This window comes from Triticum urartu, chromosome 3A (assembly GCF_056163025.1).
Source record: "Triticum urartu cultivar PI428250 chromosome 3A, HENAU_Tu73, whole genome shotgun sequence".
Classification (NCBI taxonomy): Eukaryota; Viridiplantae; Streptophyta; class Magnoliopsida; order Poales; family Poaceae; genus Triticum; species Triticum urartu.
This window is the reverse complement of record NC_141875.1, coordinates 162,383,532-162,396,413: the sequence shown is the minus strand read 5'-3', so window position 1 is coordinate 162,396,413 and position 12,882 is coordinate 162,383,532. Positions and strand designations below refer to the sequence as shown.

The following is a 12,882-nucleotide window of genomic DNA, read 5'->3' as shown; positions in this document are numbered from 1 at the left end:
GCGGAATGCCCATATTGTGCCCTCCTCCATGCGTAATGTGCACAGGACTCTAGGCCAACCCCTTGTGATGGCTGCCCGTCCATCCTTCACTATGTTCATTAGGACTTCTCGATGCTCATTGTAGTCTGGATGAAATACTTTAACCTTCATTGCATGTCCACCAATCATGTACTTTGTAAGGTAATCTTGAGTAAACTACTTCGGGAACCACTGCGAATGAAAAAGATTCAGACATTGTTGTCTGACAACTCATTATGTGCAGTAAAAAGAGAAGGTTGCAGAGTTTGTAATTACCATCCTACATCTCACTATTGTGTTGGATAGAGTGTAAACAAATAATTTGCTTGCCACCGTTCGTACCTTTTTGCTAATAATCCTTATCAGTTTCCTCACTTGATGCTTGTTCATGAATATCTCATTGTCCCATAGGCAAAAAGGGTCGATGCGTGGATCCTTGCCAAGGGCATATGTACCTACAAGAAAAAAAGTCAATATTAGAAGCTAACAACTGTCCATGCCTAGATCTATATGCACTACATTATGGAATGACGGGGGGAGTAGAAGCCGAGGGATGAAACTAACCTCGGCGGAAAATGGTGGCCACTCCCGTTGTTGTCCTGCATAAGTAGTGCAAAGGCATGATAAGTACAACAACCTTAACATCAAACAAATATAGCAAATGTAAACAACATCATCTCCAAATGATAGCTTGAATGTGTTGGTTTCAGCATGTTGTTAAAGCAGATATAAAATAGAAGGCAATGTTACCTACAACAGGCTTAACAACCATCAAATATTGCAATTCAAACTAGTATTATTCAAAATGAATAGAACGTAGGTAATGCTTAAACATCACACCAGATAAATGTGTAAAACTGAAATAAAGGGCATGTGTTAACTACACCAGGCATAAGTGGAACCAAATATAGCCGTTCAAACTGGTATTGATGTAATCAAGCGGCACAATTCTGACTTGCACATAATGAACATCACATTGTGAATGATTGAAATAAACAAGGCATAAATGATTAGTATAACAACCAAATATAGCCATTGAAAACTGGACAGAGACTCACTACAACCAACCTAACAAGCAAATACAGATAAACACGGCATGTGCTTGAAAACTAGACAAATGCTCACTACAACCAACCTAACAAGCAAATACAGATAAATCTGCTTGAAAACTGGACAAATGCTCATTGCAACCAACCTAACAACCAAATATAGATAAATAAGGCATCTGCTTGATAACTGGACAAATGCTCACTATAACCAACCTAACAACCAAATACAGATAAACAAGGCATCTGCTCGATAACTGGACAAATGCTCTCTCCAACCAACCTAACAACCAAATATAGATAAACAAGGCATCTACTCACTATAAACAACCAAATATAGACATTCGTGAAACTGAAGTGGACAATTCATACTTAAACATCACATAGCCCTATTGAACATTAGATTTTTGCATAACTGAAATAATTAAACATGACACAGTTAAAACATGACATGGCAAAAGCTACTGCAACAAAAGGCTATGGGTTGGTAAGCTAGAAAAGGTAAGATTTTCTGATAGGATGTTGCCTCACATGTCATGGACGGGATCCTTCTAGTTGGAAGAGCACAGACCCATGGTGCGCTCTCTGATGTCACAGATGGACTATTCAACCTTGGAAGAACCTTTGTGGGTTCCCTCCTCATGGTCGTGGTTGATGATATCTGACTTGGCAATTGAGGATCCCAAGCCGCCGCCGTAGAACGTGTTCTTCAGAAATGAAAAAATGGGCTCGATGGTGTACAAGGATCGCAAATCCTTGAGCGTATGGCGGAGGAGATTAGCGACAGGGCCGTCGAAGAGATCGATGGCGGTTGAACAAAAGGAGTTGGGGATGGACCACTTAACATGTGAGATGGCCCGCGTGAAGCCGTCGCTGTTGACGAGCTTAATGTCATAGCCTGCTTTCTCGAGATACAGTAATACGCTAGCCCGCTGACGTGAAGCCTTCGGCATGGCAACGTAGTCAACGTCTTCGCTGGCTTCCGCGGTGAGGTGTTGCTCCGGGATCGATAGGTTGGGGCGAACGGCGGCCACCTCGCCAACGTCCACCGGAGAGGCCATGATAAACCTCTTCTTGGCCGATGTCTTGTCGGGATACTCGGGATACGTGGTCGAGCTTAGGCTGCGACATTCTGGAGCAGTGGATGTGGATCTGGCGGGAAGAGACACCGCAGGCCTCATCTAAAAACTCACGGGAGTGGGGCGATGGTATGGGAATCGTTGGGTAACCTGAACTTTATTATCTAAGCTAGGAGGAATGGGCAGACCGGCAGGGGGTGGTGGTGGTGGCGAGCTAGGGTTCGAGGGGGGAGGGGGGCCGGGTGGGGGAGTGTGGAGGGGGCGGCGTGGTGTTTTAGGATACGCCGCGGCTATTGAAAATTTTAGTAATGGTGGGTGGAGATGGTGGTGGACGAGGGAGGGCGACTGTTCAAATGCCTCGGCTAATACAATTTTAGTATAAGGTCGGTGTTGGAGGAGTGGGGGCGATGATTGAAGTACGACAACTACTAAAATTTGGGTAAAGGAATTGGTGCTGGGCGGGAGTACCCAAGAGCACCCACGGTCCAATAAGAATATGCGTGTATGACAATAAGGAAAAGTGCGGCCGAACCGCCGATTTTTGCAACGCTCAAGGCGGGTAGTTTGTTTTTTGATTTGACGTGGAATTCAATCTGAATAAACTACCTGCATTTAGGTTACGCAGGTGGTGATTTTATAGCACACTAGCATCACACACGGTTAAGCTAGTACCTCCACCTTTGCTTGCGCTTGCGCGGTCGTGGTGATTCACAGTGCACTTACATCGCACACGGTTAAGAAAGTACCTCCACCTTTGCTCACACTTGGGCAGTCGTGGTGATTCACGGCGCACTTGCATCATGCATGGTTAAACCACTATCTCCACCACTGCTCGCGCTTGCGCGGTCATGGTGATTTCACAGCCCACTAGCATCGGACACGGTTAATCACTACCTAGACCCTTGATCGCGTTTGCTCATTCGTGCTGATTTCATAGCGCACTTGCATCGCACACGGTTAAGCCAGTACACCCGTGTCCGTTGAGAGCCATCCGAGTCTTTGCAGCAAAAAACGTCGGAAAGGGTCAGAAGACAGCCACACCAGCATGTGGCCTAAATATATATGAGTGAAAAGGGTGGTCTATGATGTTCAAAATTCCAATGCACAACTTTGACCGGGCAGGCCCACAGTTGGGCGCGCCGTCGAAGATCGATGAGAGGGGCCAGAAGTCAAGAACCACGTAGAAGTGGCCAAATATATGTAGGAATATAGTGTGTGATGTTTAAAATTTTAAATACACAATGCACAACTTTGATGGCACCTGCCTCGCAAATTCGAAAGCACCCTTGGATATATCTATAATGACATAATGTCGTAGCTACCTAGCTACAGTGCTTGACCCACCTCCCACTTTGTGTTAGCGGGGCAGATGCACGTAATGATACTTTGGTCATACATGCATGTCGCTATAACCTACCATAAGACGGACCAGTGAATCTATTGTTTGGTCAAATATATATATATATATATATATATATATATATATATATATATATAAGGGTCGCGCTATTCGTCACCCTGAGTGAGAAATAGTTATTCCTCACCTTAGACGAACGAGGCACCACGGCCACTAGAGAGAAACAAAATCGTTCGATGTAAACTTACCTCACCGCGGCCACGAGAGAGAAACAAAATTGTTTGGTGTAAATTTACCTCACGGGTGGGCAAGAAAAAGACACGGTAAGGCTACCGAGGTAAATTTACCTCGGGTGTGTCTAGTTGTCTACTACGGATAGAAAACTAATTATACGGATCGTGGCAGAGTTCTTCCAATCACCTATGCCGTGCGCAGCCAGGGCGGTTCCCATTCTCCGGAGGCCAGCGGCAGGGGTCACTCTTCCCTACGGGCTACGGCCGTGAGCTGGATACGGTGGTCGGGTAGAAGCGGAGGAGGTCTTTCCCGTTGACGGGATTCAGTTCAACGGTAGCGGCGCTGCCGGGTCTAACCGCAACCTCATCGCTAGGGCGGTGCTCGTCCACGTCGCAGCACTACGCGCCGGGGTCAGCACTACCCACGCCTCGCCTCTCTCCACCGGCTTCGTCGTGTAATCCTGCAACAGCAAGCTGGTGCAAGAGGTTAGTGAGGTCTCTATAGGAGAGGCGCTGACATGTTGGTCTTGTGTCTCCTCTAGTCATCCCCCATTCTCGCGACCCCGCGATTGAATCTAGATCCGGAGATTTCACGGGCTACCGACGAGTCGCCATAGTTTAACTGCAATCGGTCTCATCTGTAAGTTTTGTCACTGCCTCTACCTCATGCGCCCATAAGCTCGTGCTCCGCCCTGCCTCTCCGTACCTGGCCGCCTCCATCGCCTCTCACGGCATCCCTACCTATTTTGATAGACTGCAATTTGTTTCTGTCATGAATAATGCATTAGAATATTTTGTGTGTGATGAACTTGACATCTACGGGTATATGGTAAATTGTGGTAAGGTAATTCCATGTAAAGTGATCCCTTTAGCCTATTCAAATGAGAGCAGAAGGAGACGACCATGTTATGTGAAATTAAAAAATTTATGTTAAGGCCTTATAATATTAGAGCAATCAATGCATATCTTTCTGAAAAGGAGAAGAGTATCAGTAGCTCAATTTGTCGAGTGCACAGTCCAACATTATCTCAGTTGTATTTTTTAGTTGTTGTTTGGGAACTGTAATATCATATCTGAAGGTTAAAGTGACTCTCAATTAATACGATGACCATGTTCTTGTTGTATTTCAGTTATGTGTGCAAATCAGATTTTGAGTTCTCCTGGTTTAATTAAGAACCAGATCAGTTATGTATTCATCCACTCTCCTCTTTCTTTTTGTGATCACTGAAAAAGCTTGGTCTATTTGACGTGAAAAAGATGGCAGAATGTGTAACCATGATATTTTCCTAACATCAAATTGATTTGGTTGCAGGATTCATTCGGCACCACATGTAGATGCATCGTGAACAAAGGTTCATTTATGGATTTCTAGAAGATAAAAAAAGGAATATTTGTGTCTACCGGCCTGCATTATGCTTTAAAATGTGTTTGCTCATATCAAAAAGATTTTGGTCAAGAAAAAAGTAGAGTTTATCTCCTCCGTTACGTTGAATCAAGTTTTAGAACAAAATTAATTGATATTTAGTTTGCATCCAAAATTTTCCTTTAGTTTTACGTAGTGTTGTTGTGATGCATGTAACTGGGTATGAGAAGAAACTCTTGTTCTGTTGTTCATATAATTCCTTGCTTACATTTTTCTGTCCATTTTGCATATTAATAGCTCTTGCTTTTTAATAGGTCATCGAGTTTCTTTGTGACAACTGCAGTTTTGCACATTTCTAAATTATTCTCTTGATATGAAGGGCATGGAAATAAGAGATCAAATTTTCCTTCTCATTCTCATGCAACTCCTGATGTTTGACCTATCAGCTATGTGCATCTGGGCTTTCATACATGTTATTTAGCTTACGGTGAGATCTGCATCTTTGTATTGCAGGTGGTTGTCAATCTGCTTTTTCTAACAACATTGGGAAGGGTGCTCTTAGGCGATGTTGTTCCTTATGCTGATAGTTCCAGTATTCCACCACACTTGTTGATATTACTTGTGTAGGCTTACTTCAGAAGTTCAGGTTTGTTGGTCTAACACCTTCTGCATTCTTATTTGGTTGTCATTACTGGTTTTGTTCATCTTCTGCCTCTACATGTTTGCACAAATCCTCAACTTGGTCGATCAGCTCCCTTCTTGGGTTCCCGTAGAGGAAGAGACTCTCATCTCCTCTTAGCTGCAATGGACGAGTCAATATGCCCTAGGAAGTTGTGGACATCGTAGGTGTGTCCACCTTATCATGGTGCGTGCATCCATGATAGAGACAAGTGAATCAAGTAATTCAGTATGAACTTCTTGAGTGCATGGGGTACTAAAGGTGCAACAACATCAAGGACTGTGCCACGAGGAACAGTTGGAGCGGTCGTGGAAACATCGGGGATGCTTATCATCACCCACGAGGACGGACACAACCACGTGCAGCTGCTCTACTTGTCGGTGCTCACCGCAAATTCTAAAGCCTGACTGAAGCTACGAATGGCAAAAGACGATAGAAGAACTCTAAATTTTTATGCCATGATGGAACAGATCATTTAGCTACTCTTTGGTTATTTAGTCTGACAAAACATCAGAATGCAAGTGAAATTTGTAACACCAAGGCAAATATTTTCCCGCTATATTTTTCATGATGTATAATAGATAGTACTTGATTGGGGTGCAATACATTTACCTTTTGAAATATTCTGTCGATAAAATTGCTCCATGCCATTGTCAAATTGCCTTGTGCATGCGCGCGCGTGTGCGTGCGTGCGTGTGTGTGTTTAGCAAATTGTGATAGGCTTGTCAATAGGTGTCTTTGTTGCGAGTATCCGAGAATAATCATGTTAATTTCTTGGTCCCTTCTTCCTGTTTGCATCTTCCTGCAATATTTTGACTAACTACCCTATCATACACAAAAAGATTGCTGAGCATGATGGGCATATTAAATAAGAAAATTGTTATCCTACAGAATGACCTTGAAAATGGTAGTCTGAAAATCCTTGAACAGTATTCCAAAGCTTTGTTTTGTCTCATGTAGTTCGACTGTAATTACCTTGAAACAATTTTTCATCATCCATACAAGTCAAAAACAATGATTTCAGGCATGAGCATTGTATGAAAAATGCAGCCACCACAAGTCTCGGATCTTTTTCTTTCCAAAAAGTGGCAAAAGCTTTGCCTCAGTCTAAACCATACCATAAGAGCATAGTGCCTCTCCCAGCAAACATGGTGACCCAGTACCGCATTTCATTTCTTTTAGGGAAGTACACTAGCACAAGAGTGATGCCAACAATCCAAAAGCCCATGACCAATTCTCAGTGCTGAACTGTTGATTGAAATAAGAACATGTTCTGAAGAACTAAAAATAAAAGGGGCATATGTATCACCAACAAAACCCACTACACCCCATCCCTACAAGTACAACTACGAGTATAGACAAAATTCATTTGGAATGCTACTCAGTGACCAGCAGCAGGAAACATATAAAAAAACTATTTTAGAACAGCTCACTACTGGGATGATTACATCAGGGTGCGACTAGGCTCGCATGCCCAACATCACTGCCCTCGTACATATTCGAACTTGATCTTCAAACAGCTTAACTTGCAGGTGGCGAGAGATTTCCATCAATGTCTTCTGTTCAACAATCTCTCCAGCGACTGAAATATTCTTATCCACGGGCTGGAAGCAACAAAGTATCCGATGAATAGTGCTGAAGCCATACACTAAAATACGAAGACATGTTCCAGAAAACCAATTCAGTTTGCAAGAAAATACATTCCTCTAACAGAGACCTGAAAAAACAGAATATATTCAGTTCTTCGACGCATACCAACAAACAGGTAGAGGACAGCAACAAGAAAATATCGCACTTGAAGGTTAATCCAGGCTTCACTGCCTTACAAACTGAAAAAAATTAAAGATATCACATGGGAAGTTTGGATGCACCCAATTCATCATAATCACATGAACGTGCTGGCTACAGGTGTGAATCAAAAGTATCCTGAGAAACAAGAGAGAAAGGTCAAGCTCTGTAAGTACTGGTTCAATGCACACTAAACCGTGCCTTGTATCAAATTGAGCCAGATACAATTGGATAAGAAGCATGAAACGAAAGAGACAAAGGTTAAACGATGTGGACACATCATGCCGTAGCATCAGAACTTAAATAACTTAAAAGCAGGCTACCACTGGCTATACTCATAATGAAATGGAGCACCTAAGAGCATTAATTCATATAAAGGGTAAATTTGCAGCACAACCAAGATGACAAGAAAGTCTTGCGACAGCAAATATTTTGAGCTACTAAATAACATGTTGTGACTATTTATATGGCTTCATGCATTGTGCAGCAACATTCTCCATATGTGTAACAACTACAACCACTTCGCTGACTCTGATATCTCCTTCCTTACTTGTAGTTCTCCCACTTCTCTTGCACAATCTGAGCATATTCTTCTGCCCAAACCAGAAACAGACCAAAAATAGCGGAGATACCATCTACAGTCATGTATTACCAATACATCAGCCCATTGCATTTCCATTTCATATGATACAAATAAATCGAGTGAGAGAAAACACCTACAGATAGGCAGTCGGCAATAGTGATTTTAGGCCTTGGCGCAAATACGCAAACCCTCCAGCGTCTTCAAGCACAGTCAATGAAGTTGCGACATGTTGCTGAAGCTTGGTCCAGGAAGAGGTAGTGGCCACAGCCCACAGCGGAAGGCTTGCCTGGAAGACTATGGCAAGGAGGGTCGAGGAAGAGCTAGTGGTGGTGCGCACTGATGCTTCTGCTCGGCCGTCGACCGTTAAAGACAAGGAAAGGAAGGGACGTAAGAGGCACACACACCATGGTGCATCGCTCTCTAGCTTGGAATGAGAGGGTCTGCCCACCAACGGAAAGCGTGTAGAGCTACGACAACAAGTTGGCGATGCCCTGGAGTGCCCCATAGATGGCTTGTTCTATCACCAACAGCCGTGCTACCTCGGCCCTCCGCTTCCTCCACGGTTCCACCAGGCAAATCGTCTCAGCACGCAAGAGGAGGAGGGAGTTAAAAAGTACCATCTAGTGAAATGGGAAGATGTCTGTAGACCTAAAGAGATGGGGGGTTTAGGCGTCTTAGATCTTGACATTATGAACATCTGCTTACTGTGCAAATGGATCTGGAAACTTGAAAATGGCAGTGGTATGTGGCAAGATCTAGTGAGAAAGAAATACTTAAGTAGATGTACCCTTAGAGATAGCAAGAAAAACCTGGTCATTCTTATTTCTGGCAGGGTCTAATGAAGGTTAAACCAATTTTCCTAAAATATTGTAGGAAGATGGTGGGTAATGGGGAGAGAACTATGTTTTGGAGTGATGTATGGCTAGGAGACAAACCTCTTAGCGTGCAGTTCCCTAGACTCTATCTACTAACCTTTAGTTCAGATTTCACTGTCGCCAAAGCTCTGTCTGATAATATGAGTTTGATTAGATTTAGAAGAGTTTTATGGGGAGACACGGCTGATATGTGGTATGAGCTCAAAAATCTACGCAGTAAAGTAGTTTTAAACGATCAAGAGGATAGATGTAGTTGGCTTCTAACTAAATCTGGTAGATTCACGGTTAGATCTTTGTATCTTGCTTTAAAAACGGATCAGGCTGCCTGGCCTCATAGGAAATTGTGGCAGGCGAGGATACCGCTGAAAGTTAAAGTTTTCTTGTGGTTGATGTTTAAGAATAGTGTCCTAACTAGAGACAATTTGGCGAAAAGAAACTGGAAAGGAAAGGATAAAAACTGTAGTTTCTGTGATTACCCAGAAACGATTGATCATCTTTTTTGTACATGTGTGGTGGCTAAGTTTGTGTGGGGTGTGGTTAGGAATGTAACTGGAATTCATGACATTCCATGCAAGATAGAAGAGTTTACTGCCTGGGTAAAAAATTTTCCTAAGAATAGTAGGCAAACAATAGCAGTGGGTGTTTCTGCGGTATTTTGGACTTTGTGGAAAGCCAGAAATGCTGCTACATTTCATCATGTTTACCCTCATGACCCTAGTGTGTTGTTCTTTCAAATATCTTATTGGATGTCTTACCGGGCTGGTCTACAGAGAAAAGAAGGGCAACAGATGTTGCGGGCCGTCGCAACACTGCTGGTTGATATTACGAATGGTTTCTTCAACAAGAGCAGAGGATGGGCGCCCATGGTGAAACGTCTTGACATCGGGGAGTAATTCTGTCTGTAATGTTAGCTGAATTTCTGTCCTCCCTGGAGAGTATGTGGTGATGAGTGGGGGAGAGGAGCCCTGTGTGGTTACCTCTCACCTGGGTATGCATTTCTGATAAGTGTGGAGTTTTTCTCTTAGTTGCAAGCTTTATTCTCTTGGTTGTCTAGTTGCTGATGCCTGGATGTCATGGTAGGACATCTGGGGGCTGGATGGAATTTGAAGAATACTTGATCTGTTTTATTGGTTTCCTTTCATGCAATGAAATGAAATCGGGGGCATGCGCCTCAATTCAAAAAAAAATCATCTCAGCACCATCCATCCCAAATCAAGGGCCCAAAGCCTCGAACCAGAAGCTAATTGAGGGCAGGGAGGTTGGTTTCGAGATGAGACGGCGAGGACTTGAGGAAGAAGTTGGGGCACACACCAATCGGAGGGGTAAGCGAACAAGGAGGAAGTAATAGCGGCAGCCGCGTCTGACGAGCGGCTAAGGTGGCGACGGAGATAGTTTAAGGTTTAGGAAATCGAAGGAGCGGAAAACTGCTCGGGTATGGGCTACATTTTTTTCTAAGGTAGTGAGTCATAGCTCTTGAACCCACGATCACTCGATGTAAAATTACATTTGTTAGGCTGGAAATTTACGTTGGTGAGCCCGTGAACGGTGGAGGCTTGGTTGAGCCATGCGCATGCGGCACAGTGCGATTTGCGTTAGACTTGGCTCGGCCGATCGACCAGGGCGAGGAATAACTTATTCCTCACCATGGGTGTCTAATAGAGTATATATATACAGCCGTTATATTCTAACAATATTAGTAGAATAACTATTCTGACAACACTTCCGCACTGCACGCTCAACGCAAGTGCACGTCATTGTTTGAACCAAGTGTGCAGCAGTAATCACGCGAGTGAACTTCCCGTCGCAAAAAATTGCATGCCGTGTTTTTCTGGTACTGTTTTCGCTCTATTTTTTAACCGTTTATCGGAACGAGGCGTATAATATACCGTTGGAAATCTATGGATTAGGCGCAACTTCGCCACGTTGAACACTTTTCGAGATTCCACATGGTTTAAGAGCAGTTTTGAAAATGGTGCGTCCTATGACGAGTGATAGCGAGCGTTTTTTCGCGGTTTCTTCTAAACCGCTCGTCGGAATGAAGCAAATGATAAACCGTTGGAAAGATATCGTCGAGGCGCATACTTTTCATATCTATTATTTTCTCTAATTCGTTATGGTTTAAGAGCAGTTTCAAATCTACTAAATCGCGGAATTCTGTTTTTCAATTTTTTTGAAATTTACGGTACTGTTTTCGCTCCAGTTTTCTAACCGTTTGTCGAAACGAAACGTATGATACGCCGTTGGAAAGCTAAGGACAAGGCGCAACTTTCATATGTTGAAATGTTTTTGAGATTCCTTACGGTTTTTAGTTAATTTTAAAAATCATGCGGTTGACGTCGAGAGGCAGCGGCTGTTTTTCACGAAATTTTTATGAACCGCTGGTCGGAATAATTCAAATCATACGCCGTTGGAAAGATATCGACGAGACGCAACTTTTTCATATAACACACTCTCTCTAATTCCTTACGGTTTAAGAGTTGTTTTGATTTTACCGAAAAGCGGACATTGTGTTCTTCGCGAGACCAAAATCGTCGTATGTACTGCATCGGACAGAAGAACGCACTGCTTCAGACGAAATACCACACTGCATCATATAGGCAAGTGCACTACATGAATTCTTTTTGTCTAGACATATTTTTTCTCGGACGACGAAAGAAGAACGCACTACTTCAGACGAAATACCGCACTTCAATAGATGGGCAAGTGCACTGCATGGTTTCTTTTTGTTTAGACGTATTTTTTCTCGGACGGGGAAAGAAGAACGCACTGCTTCACACGAAATACCGCACTTCATTGGACAGACAAGTTCATTGCATGATTTCTTTTTGGGGGGACGTAAATTTTCCCAAACGAGGTGGAGTGCACTTCATGTCGAGCATTCGTGAACTGCAATACTATGAAAAATGAATCACATTCTTTTTCTTTTATCATCTCCGTAACTTTTTTTTATCAACTAGTATGCACTGCATAACTTTTTTTATCAACTAGTATGCACTGCACGGACGAGGTGAGTGTACTGCATCAATTGTTCTTTTCCAATTTTCTTTCTACTGCACACAAACAACAGAGTGAGCTGCATTAAAAAGAATCAACTTTTCCAGTTTGTTTTCTTCCAATTTGTTTTTGCACTTGGCAACATAGTGAACCACTCGCAGAGAGAAGATCACTACAGCAATGAAACAAGTGAGCTGCAATTAATTTTTTCTTCTTTTCTTCTATGCATGTTTTCGAGAGCCACAAACGAAACAAAGTGCATTAGAAAAAGAAGTGAACTTCTCATGGGAATTCATTTTTCTCTTTTTACAAAGTAAACCACTAATCTGACGACGGTGTACTGCAGTATGGTCACACATATCTAACCACAAACGTCATTGGATGAACTGCATGCAAGAACCGCACGCCCATAGATGATGGACTGCATCCGTCGCGCGAGTGGCACGTACTGCGCAAATACACTATGGTCGCCAGAGTTCAAAACCACTAGCGAATTGGAGAAACAGACGCTTATGAAGAACACGCACAAAATCTGAAGTGCAACGGGGACCCAAGCTAACCTCCCTGCACAAAGCAAGCAATAATATAAAGAAAAAAACTGCACAGCTAAGGCATCCACAAGCGAACAACACGATTACAGATTTTGTCGCACTTCATGCGCACATGAGCACTTTGTGTGAGCACTTCATGCACTACCTCCCCGGACTTCACCGACGCGCCGGCCGTACTGCACGTGCACACGAGAAGGCCGGCGAGCTGGCGTGGCTGAAGCGACAGCTCGCGACTGGAGGTGTGTAGGTGGGCCAGGGGGCTGCTGCGGCCCACGGGGTGCACGCACGCGAGGCTGGAGGCGGCGAGGCAGGCGTT

At 43.5% G+C, this 12,882-nt stretch overlaps 1 long non-coding RNA gene across 2 annotated transcripts; it reads left to right on the top strand.

The window, feature by feature from the left end:
• The first annotated feature begins 3,799 nt into the window (after window positions 1-3,799).
• On the top strand, window positions 3,800-6,378 carry LOC125543475 (uncharacterized). Of its 2 annotated transcripts, XR_015618466.1 has the most exons (4): window positions 3,801-3,823; window positions 3,906-5,085; window positions 5,610-5,742; window positions 5,848-6,378. It is a non-coding gene; the product is annotated as an uncharacterized LOC125543475 (long non-coding RNA). The 2 variants fall into 2 exon arrangements; XR_007298500.2 differs by having other exon boundaries at window positions 3,800-3,823; window positions 3,906-5,742.
• Window positions 6,379-12,882: the final 6,504 nt, after the last annotated feature.